Genomic DNA, 9,073 nt, shown 5'->3' on the forward strand with positions numbered 1-9,073 from the left:
GTTGTGTGTGTGTCTCGCCAAGCGTCGCCGCTGTTCATCGTCACTTTTACCTGCGTTTGTTTATTGTCTATCAAAGATGATGAAGCGTCGTTAGCGATCGAAAGCGATGCTAGTTTTCTGTCTATTTTCATTCATCCACAGCCGCGTATGTCCCCCAAGGGTTGTACGATTCAGAATTCGACCGGCAGGGGAAAATACGACTCAAACAGCTTACGCATCACAGCATGCCGTATTTCTTTTCCAGAGGAGTGGAAGAAAAAGCAAAATTTCCCCAATTTTTTTTTTTGCTGGAGGAGTAATTCATCACTTGTCCCAATACTTTTGGCAATATGGTGGACCTGACTAGTCGCGAGGGACCAGGCCGGTCCGCAAATAATGAAAATCATATGTAGAACTGATGCCCTTTGAAATGAATTGGCAAAAAAAAAAAAAAAAAAGAACTCCCAAACTGTAAAAAATGTATTTTCCACCAAAAAAATCTAGGGAAAGAAAAATATTTTAAAAATTTATATTTAAAAAAAGGTCAGAGTTCCCTTGTCTCAATCCTTTTGTCCATGTAGTACATTAAATAAATGATTTCGAATGAAGTTGACTGGGACATCCAACCAAAGTGGAGTCCCTCAGGGAAATGTACCAGCTCCATTCATTTTCTATCAAGGTTGCCCCTCAAAATCAAATTGTGATAGCTGCATAGGAGGGACAAATTCCACATTTTATTCCCTCTTCATTTCCTTTAGCCCCCTGTGGCCATTAGCCTTAGCATGCTAACATCACGCTAACGCTACCTGCCAACTCTGTGAGCGTGACGTTATCTCGAATGTGCGCGGCATACAGCCGGTGGTGTTGACACGTGGTGATCAAAGCGAGCCGTTCAGGAGGTTGGACAGGGCCACGAAGACGCAGGTCTGTAACGCTAATGATGTTCAAACGCTCGACTGGTTTGCTGGGAATGAGTCACCCTCGCACACACACCTTCCACCCCCGCATCATCCACTCGTGTCCTCCCCTCCAGGAGGTAATGGTGCATGCTTGGTTGGGTGACAGGTGTCAAGTGGGCCTCCTTACACCATTCATCTAGCTAAATAGAAAGCAAAGCAGGACTTTGTTTATTGCTAAACATGTCAATAGCTCAGTGTTCTCTCATCATGTCACTTATAGCATTTTAGCCTCACAAAAGCATCCCATTTGTGCTATGTTGACTTGTTATTCAGAAAATAGCAACTGTCGTCATCGTGCCATCTCCGAAATATCTGCATTCATGGACTGTCATCCTCTCAGTCCAGCCAGGAGGCATACGATATTGTTAGCATTAGCATCAGTGCTAACGTGGCTGCTATGAATTGTGCGAGTGGTCGTGAATAAAGAGCAGATCATGTCATGATGTCGTCGCGCTTGATTTTGGTAGCTTCTGCTCGTGCGTTAGAATGGATGCTAACATTGCCATTCAATGTTGTTTGCATGGCATGGACAAACTTCTAGAATCGTGGCCCTTAGCACCTTTTTTTTGGATGACAAGTCTTGTTCACAATTCACTTACTGTTCTGTCATATGTCATATTATTATATTGATTTCACTTTATATTTGCGCTAATAATACAACGTATTGTTTACCATATGATCCAGCACAATATAAAACAAGCTAGGAGCAACCATACGTTAAAAATCAACTGACGATGAACAAAAAAAACATCATATAAAATTGCAATCATCACAGCATTTTTCAAATAATTTTTCTGTAATGTTATTTTATATTTATTTGTTGACTTCACATCTGGCTGTACTGCCGTTCCATTGCACCACTCAAGGGGTGAGTAATTAAAGGATCCAACACACAGAGACAAGCAGGTTAGCACCCTCCATATAGCATGTGTGTGTGTGTGTGTGTGTGTGTGTGTGTGTGTGTGGGTTAAAAATCACCCCAATAAGTCCACAGAGAGGTTATTTATAGAACGTGGGCCACTGGTTGACTTCCTTTGATAAACATTGTGTAATTTTCCACTCCCATTCGAGTCATTCTCAGACAAAGTCAATGATGAGTCACAGAGGAACTCAACACATTAACACCTGACTGAAAAATTTCATGTCCCAAATTCTGTGATCAGAAATCTCTCTCTCTCTCTCTCTCTCTCTCTCTCTCTCACTCTCTGTCTCTCTCTCACTTTCACACACGCACACACATGCCCCAGTCATTAATTCCTGCTTTGCATCTCCACACCATGTAATATTTATGGGTCACCGCAGCTTTGTATTCACAAATGGAAACGCCGGGAGAGAGAGGAAAAAAAAAAAGTGGGGGGAGGAAAAAGACACGGATACCTCAATCAATCCCATAAATAAGGTTCATGCTGTCATGTCGTGGCTGCTTTCTGCCCTCCCGCCAATGCTGCTGCTGCTGCTGCTTAGGCAGCGTTCTTGTCTTTGACCTCTAAACAATTGTTTTGGATGAAGGAATGTCAGGCGAGCTTTTGAGGTGGAAGTAGCGCTTTACAACTGAGCGACAGTGCGGGAGCGCTCAAGGCGAAAGTGCGAGGAACGCGAATGGAAGCGGCACAATTGGAGGCGCGGCAAAAGTGCATCAGTCAGTTAAAAACAAGACGTGACAGCGGAGTAACTTAATACACATCTATAGGTAGGAATGACAAAAAAACAGAGCCACACATGCTCATATTCGGCAGTACGGTGGAAGAGTGTCAAGCCTCATGTCAGAGGTTTTCCTCATGCTTATGTTGGTTTTCCTCAGTATCCTGATCCCTCTATATTGACAGGAAAGAAATCACGTTTATTCCAAACTAACAAACTTGACTAGTCATCTCACCATTTGCATCATTAATCATGCCTAACGTACATTATAAAAGCAACATACGTCATCACTTGCTGTAGGTATAAAAAGCAGGATTACAGAGGATGTATCATTCAGTAATCCATCAAGAACTAGGATGATCTTGAAATAGACCTGTTTTCTGTTTTCACTCTTTGTCCTTCCGATTTACACTGTCAAACTAAAAAGTGTAACTGTACACAAAATAAACGAGTTATAACTAAACAGAGTTAGAAACTACACAAAACAAAAAATCTAGCAACATTGAACCCGGAACCCATGATCGCGGGATGGAGGTTATTGTATAAGCAGGTTTGGGGAGTAACCATGTACCATGGTTATGTCGTCAGGAAACATATTTTTGTGACTTGTTTTCCTTTTTCGATGCATTTTAAGACAGTTCTGTACAAAAAAGAAAGAGGGTAAAATGTGCCAAATGGCGCATCTGGTGGGGCACTGCCCTTTCCTCGTCAATGTTGACCCTCCACTGCTGCGCAAACAGCAACTGCTCGGTTCCGTCTGCTGATCCTCCAAATCCCAATCGGAAGTACGGCGAATCAACAGTGGTGTCACCACACAGCCCTGAGGAACTCCCGGGCGAGCTCCTCCCCCTCGGACTCCCGTAGAGATTTGAGAATTTTTGAGCTCTAATCCTTTCCTTGCATCCAGCCTCTGCCAGGACACGGCGTGTCACCAGAGTGCTCCCCCGGGTGCTCCGTCAGCCAATGACAACAAAGTAGCCAGATGTCTGACGCTGGCACTGTCCCAGCAGTGAGCGAACCCGCCGCGGGCTGCACATCAAAGCTACCTGAGAATTTACTCCCGGGCGCAAAAAAAAAAAAAAAAAAAAAAAAAATCTGCTTTGCTTACTCTACACTTCCCATTAATAACAATCTGGGAGAATTTGTATTTCTAATTAACTCCTTTCTTTCGGCGCCTGCTGTAGGACGTCGACAACAGGAAGTCGGATGCAACGGCGCTTTGAAGGAGCAGCATCAGCTTTAAACACCTCCTGACTTTTCCCCTCACCCCCCTCGTAAACAAACAAACATGGGAGGCATCAGCACATTTTGGTTGAATCAGGACTTTTTATGCCTTGACCTGGTTTTAAAGTTGAAACAAAAAAAGGCCAAAATTACAAAATGATATAGGCAAGGGTCCACACGTAAATGAAATGTTCTATACATCTAGCTAGCTAGCACTTTGTATTTGCAGTGAAGATGTGTAGCTAGCTAGCTAGCTAGCAATCCATCTACAGTTTTTCCTGAACCATTTTTACTGTTTAAAAAAATCGAAGACTGTTTGAAGGACAACGATGCAGTTACGGGCGGAAAATGATCTTCAGGGATTGAGTTAGCAAATAAACGTGTACATTTTGGTAGCAACACACTAATAATGATCTCTAAGCATTAATCTAAACTTTATAAACACACACACACACACACACACACACACACACACACACACACACACACACACACACACACACAGAAAAGCTCAGTTGTGTTCAGTGTTGATTTGGCCCGCAGATTCCCTCGCTAGCCCTTCTTTTGACTCGCCCATGAACTCTGGCTTATGATGAGTTTTACACACAAATATTGAGCGTTGAGTCGCCCACTTTGAACAGATAAGTTACGCTTCTTCTCGTTTTATCCATTTCATCTCCCACATTCCAGTGCACTTAGAAGTCTCACGGCACAATGGACGGAATATATGCATCCGTGCTGTATTGTATTAATTATTAAGTAAGGGAAGTGTTGCTTCATGTACACCCCCCCCCCATGACCCCCCATTCTCCAATTATGTATATTACCTTTCCTGGTGCACAGTTCACGCTAATGCTCATTCGCATTGCTCTTTTTGAGCGTGCCGTCTCTTTAGGTTCATAGTTAACGCTGCCCTTCATCGCATCCCCCGGGTGACCTTTTCCTCCCTCTTTATGTGTGAGTCTACCTGGCCGATTTAAAAAAAAACAAAAAAAACCCGAGCTATTTCGATGGATGTTTTTCCTCACGCATTGTCCGTATGCTGTGCATCCCAACAAAGACGGGATTTTCTTCGCCTCGGTGAGACTTCACCGACTGCACCCAACACCGAGACTGTTATAAATGTGTGATGAATAATTGATCAGGATAAAATTACCATGGTCTTTTTGAGGAAGAATTTTTTTTTTCTTTTTTGGTCCGCACAATTAAACAGTATTATAGTGATTTTTTTTTTTTTACTTGAGTGAGAATTACGACTGATTTCGGTCTGTGTTCTGAGTCATCGAAGGCCTTCTTGTGTTTGCTGCTTGACACAGATTGTTCGTTTGACCTTAACATTGAATATAAAAATTCTACACACCCATGTCCAACTGGCAACTTTTTGTGCTATTAAATAAAAACAAATAAAGACAGTAAGTTTCATTTTAACTTAACTTTTAACTTTTTCCACCACTAATGTGACCTACAAGCTGTGAAACACAATGTGCTCAGAATGTGCTGAGACTGAACAAGTCACATTTCAACTCATGTTAAATGACAGTCAGCGCACAGTTGCCACCATTTGAAGTGCGTCAATGTCAATCTTGGGTTAGCTTAGCATTTAGCATGGATTGGAGCTTATTCGCTGCTACGAAGGTAGCAAACCGACTTAGGAGTGACTCCGCAACATGTTTAGCTGCAGCGGTAGCCAGCCAAAAGCACGTTGTTAGCTGCTGCGCCGTAAGTAGCGCAGAGCTGCTGGAGCTTCGTTGCCACACTTGACCGTGTGCCCCTGGCTGAGCATAGCTTTTCGGAACCAGTTGAATTTCAGTTTTGCTATTCACTTGATGAGTCGCGAAATGCAAAGTTTGCTTTGCAAACTGTGATGCGCAACTACTTATTTCGAGACTTGTGTTAGCTTAGCAGCTGTGATCGTTTTAGCTTTTCTCATTTGAAACGTGACCCAACTAAATGGGAAAATGTAAACTCACTCTGTATCAATCTGCTGAAACAAAACCTGCGTTTTTCTTGCTACGATGCTTTATGTTGGCCTCCAAATGGTTAGCATGTTAGCATTCGACAATTCTCCAAGAGTTCTCAGAAGAGAGTTCCTTCTGGAGCGTCTTTTTTTTTTGTTGTCGCTGCTACATTGTGCCTTTTTGTTGTCTTGTCTCCGGGCAGAAGCAGTGTGTCATAGCTGCATGGCTTTAAAAAAAAAAGTTTTTGGGGCTTATTATCACAACAACACCGGCCGTCTCATGAGATTTAGAAGGCCGAGCGAGGCACCACGGGACCGGCAGTGCAAAAGATCACAGACCTCAGTTAATGCCACAGGGAAGAAGGAGCGCCCCCCCCCCCCCACCCCTTATCCCACCCCCCAACTCCGTGTTCCATCATGTCCTCAGAGCTGATGTGTGAGGCGAGGAGATGCTTCCTACACTCAGGAATACCAGTCAGCCTGCTGGCTTGTCTTGCTGTTTCGATACGGTGTCAGTGCATCGTCTCGCTGGATGTTAGCGTAGCAACTGTTAGCACGATCACACTTCATCAGTTCTCTTTGCATAAAGGTCCCAACAAAAGGGCAAGATAGGTGATTCTTATCAATACTATGTCTCCCAGCGAGTTCTCCGCTCAGTTTGCTTATTTGCTCTATGTTAGCATAGTCAGATGTTAGCATGTTAGCACTGCAAAATAACACAGCCTTTGCCATTCCTTCGTTTGTCTATTTATTTATTTATCGAATCACTGCAATTAATTTCATTTCGTTTTGTCACTTTTTTCTCATCCTTACCCTGCCAAAAGTTCATGATTTCCCTTGACACCGCTATTTTATTTTATTTTATTTTTTTATTGATAAAAGTTTTCATTTATTTTAATTGATTGTTTTATTTTTACAATTATTTGATATTTGTTCTTATTTTATTTTATTCACAGCTCTATTTTTTATTATATATATATATTTATCTATTTTTTATGGCGAATGAGTTCATTACATATTTTATGTCTGCACAATAATTCATCAGAATTTTTGGGGTCTTTTTTTCCCCCACATTTGCTCAACAATCTCATCTTTGCCACTGATTTTCCTCACCGGTTCTTCAGTCAACATCAAGGGCCGCTTGATGAGGGCCTCGCCACAGGTTGACACAGTCAGCGCGCAGCCGCTTTTCCTCCTCTCCAATGACCTCCACGAGGATTCGTGCGGGCAGGCGGGTGGCTGAGAAGTGTGCGAGGTGGGCAGAGGGGCGGTGGGCTTCCTCCACCTAATATGCTGTCTGGCCGCGGGGCCTGTGGGAGCGCGCTTGGATTATTATGTTAATGCGTGTGCCTCCTGCCCTCTGCTCGGTCCCAGCTGGCCCGGCTGTCGTTAGGAAGTGCTTTGCTCTGACAGAGGAGTAATATGCTCCGTGATTGAGGGGGGCCAAAAGATCGAGCTCCACAAGAGCCGCCGATAAGCATATGATAAAAGTGCCATTGTGTGCCGATGCCTCAGACACACAGTGGATGACTGAGCAATTCCTATGGATTTCGCCATTGCATATGGATGAGGGGTTTTTGTGACACCCCCCTCCCCCCCTCCCGTTTAATTGCCCATAGCATTACGGCTAGGCTTTATTGTACTTTTATTGCGTCGACTCTCTCATGATGTGCCCGCCGCGGTCGACTCGTAAATATGACGGCCGCACAACAGCGCAGATTCAAGATTCATTTATTCGGTTGTTGTTTAAGAGGAGCAACAGGGGTGAAACTTAGAAAATCAGTCTCCGCCTGTTTAGGTCTAAATTCCAAATGCAAAAGTCAAATCGACATTCAAGTCGGAATGTATTAAATGCCATTTCAAATCATTTCAATCAATATTGATTTGAAATGCAGCAATGCCTTGGGATGCGAGTGACCTGACATACTGTTCTAGTTTGTGTGCGGTACAAGCCATTGATGGGTCAATTTTTTTTTTTGCTTTGACTTGCAACTGCAAACTCCAGATATGATCGCTTCGATGGTGTCAGATGACTCAACTCGCTTCACAACAGGTAGCGATTTGGCAGCTGTAATCAGGAAAAAAAAATCTTCAAAAAAGAGGCTTCAAGCTGTCGTTTGCCGTCAAAGTAAACATAAAACTAAGAGTGGTGCATTTCAAACGACGACTAACAATTCACATCGACACATCACAATACTTACAGGGACATGTTCTTTATCCTCTGTGAAAAAAACCTCCGACTAATATCACTGCCGTACTGAGAAGCTGAGAGAGGAACTGAGAGAGGAGCTGAGTTTCCACGCCAGAATAAGGACCACACTGTGCATTGAAGATACACGGACATGTTCTTTATCCTCTGTGAAAAAAACCCCAACTAACATCACTGCCGTACTGAGAAGCTGAGAGAGGAGCTGAGTCTCCACGCCAGAATAAGGACCACACTGTGCATTGAAGGAGAAAGAATGACAGAAACTGTTCATTTGTTTTCAAAATCTATTCAATTATGCCATATGTATGTTGTTTTAAAATAAATATTACATGGTATATTAAACTATAGGTTCAGTTGTTTTCAAAATCTATTTAATTATGCCATATGTATGTTTTTTAAAATAAATATTACATGGTATATTAAACTATATACTACCTCATTATAACATGTATTCCAATGGGAAATAATAATTTAAGATATAATAATGTAAGAAACACGTGGAATGTTGTTTTTCTCAAAAGTAAATGTTCTTTTTTTTTTTTTTTGATGTAAGAAGTTTCAGTGTTTTAAAAAAAAAAACGTTTGAAACACAGTTGAAAGAGACGTTCATTTCCCGTTTAGCACCCGTCCTCTTTCTTTCTTTGCCTTCACCTCAAAACAGCACCCTGACGTTTAGTTTGCTATTTACCCTCCAATTACGAGGAGGGGCCCTCCACTCCCCGCACGAGAGGAAAGGACGCCTCACAAAAGGCTCCTCGTCTTAATCCGACCGGACGTGAAAGCGAGTCAAGAGTGAGTTGATGGAGATGCGATTGCACTTGATTAAAACCCCCGACAAAACCTGGTGAATAGATGGAGGGGGGTTGTTTGGGGAGGGGGGGCCGGGAGAAGGGCTTTTGCTAACACAAAGCTAGCGGCACGCTCTTGAGGACTGGAGATGAAAAACGAGAAAGGGAGCGATCGTCTCTGTTTGCCTGACATATTTACACAATTACGTGCAGGAGGCAAAGCAACGAAACCTGCTCTCTTTCTCTTCGCCAAGTTGTTATTTTTTCATATAAAAAAAGGTGCAAATAACTTCCATGCCGTTAAAAAAAAAAAAAA

At 42.7% G+C, this 9,073-nt stretch overlaps 1 long non-coding RNA gene across 1 annotated transcript in view; it reads left to right on the forward strand.

Annotated features, from left to right (window-relative positions):
• Positions 1–9,073, forward strand: part of LOC109511528 (uncharacterized) — a 118,739-nt gene that overhangs the window by 75,520 nt on the left and 34,146 nt on the right. The window lies entirely within an intron of this gene.

Source organism: Hippocampus comes, unplaced genomic scaffold, assembly GCF_001891065.2.
Source record: "Hippocampus comes isolate QL1 unplaced genomic scaffold, H_comes_QL1_v1.1 scaffold7, whole genome shotgun sequence".
In the NCBI taxonomy this organism is placed as follows: domain Eukaryota; kingdom Metazoa; phylum Chordata; class Actinopteri; order Syngnathiformes; family Syngnathidae; genus Hippocampus; species Hippocampus comes.